Below are 562 nucleotides of genomic sequence, written 5' to 3'. Positions count from 1 at the left end.
CCACTTCTCGGATTTTAAAAAGTGTACAGATCCTATTAAAGGTACGAAGATGTTCATTTGGATCTTCCTTCGGTGCACCACTAAATTGGCATTGATTAGTCACCATATGTAGAATTTGTCCTTTGATTTCATAATCTGGTGCATTTATGTCTGGTTGAGTAATTGCGTGACCTTGGCCAGTGCGTTTAGCTCTCATTCGGTCTTCCATACTTAGAGGTTCCAGATTCTCCATAATTGAATTTGTTGAATCTGAATCACCAAAGGATTCTGATTTAATGGTTGGTTCTTCAACAATCTCTGTTTGAATGATTGGTGGTTCCGGAGGAAAGATTAATGGTTCAGGATCTCGGAATCGTCCCTGAATATTCTCCGGATTCTCAATTGTGAGGTCGGGTTCAAAAAATGGATTATCGAAAATTTGAATTGGAGTACTTGGTCGACTGGATGACGATTCTAAAGAAAAATCAACGGCGACAATATTTGCTAGATGTCTTGATCGAGTTATAGGTGGTGAACGTATAAAAGGTGGTGAACGTTTTGCTCGGTGCATTCACTGAATATC

Source organism: Rutidosis leptorrhynchoides, chromosome 6 (genome assembly GCF_046630445.1).
Source record: "Rutidosis leptorrhynchoides isolate AG116_Rl617_1_P2 chromosome 6, CSIRO_AGI_Rlap_v1, whole genome shotgun sequence".
In the NCBI taxonomy this organism is placed as follows: domain Eukaryota; kingdom Viridiplantae; phylum Streptophyta; class Magnoliopsida; order Asterales; family Asteraceae; genus Rutidosis; species Rutidosis leptorrhynchoides.
The sequence above is the reverse complement of the archived record's forward strand: the minus strand, read 5'-3'. Positions refer to the sequence as shown.